Below are 676 nucleotides of genomic sequence, written 5' to 3'. Positions count from 1 at the left end.
AAAAGAAAATGTTTAGGAGCATGAGCTATCCATCCAAGGATTGGATGCTTTTGATTTCCAAATGAGAGTACAAAATTGATTTTTGTATCTCATTTGCCTTCTCCTTTTCTCCTCTTGAATTCTAACTAAAAATTACAAAAACTTACTTGAAAATGAAAATTCTAAACTTAGAAATGAAGAAAGAATTTCAACATGAGAGAATTTTGGTCTTCAAGTGTTTTTGAGAGGAATTTATGAAGAAATGGTGTATTCCAATCTGTTTTGCTCGAAGGAATCTGTTCATGCCAGACCGCTGAGCTGCTGAGCTGGACCGCTCAGCAGCTGACCAAACCCTTCAGCATGGGTTTGGTCCCTTGACTAAGTAGCTTAGTCACCTCCTTGTTCATGACTCATCAAAGCTAGTTGTGGGCTATGAGACCAGCTATTGCGAGCTACTTCTGAAAAGCCTATGGTGGGCTACTTGAGGTGAGGTCATGGATGACTTCATGGTTTGCTTGATGGTTAAGTCAACTCTGGTAAGCACCGCCCAGCGCACCTCCTTCACCGCTGAGCTGCTTGTTCAGCAGAATCTGACCGTGTTGACTGGGACGTGGCTTGGTGCTTGCTGATCTGGCCAGGAGTCTGGTTCTCCGCTGAGCAGCTTGGTTTGACCGCTGAGCAGCTTGGTTTGACCGCT

The sequence above is a fragment of the Lupinus angustifolius genome, chromosome LG17 (assembly GCF_001865875.1).
Source record: "Lupinus angustifolius cultivar Tanjil chromosome LG17, LupAngTanjil_v1.0, whole genome shotgun sequence".
NCBI classification, from domain to species: Eukaryota; Viridiplantae; Streptophyta; class Magnoliopsida; order Fabales; family Fabaceae; genus Lupinus; species Lupinus angustifolius.
This window is presented reverse-complemented; position numbering follows the sequence as displayed.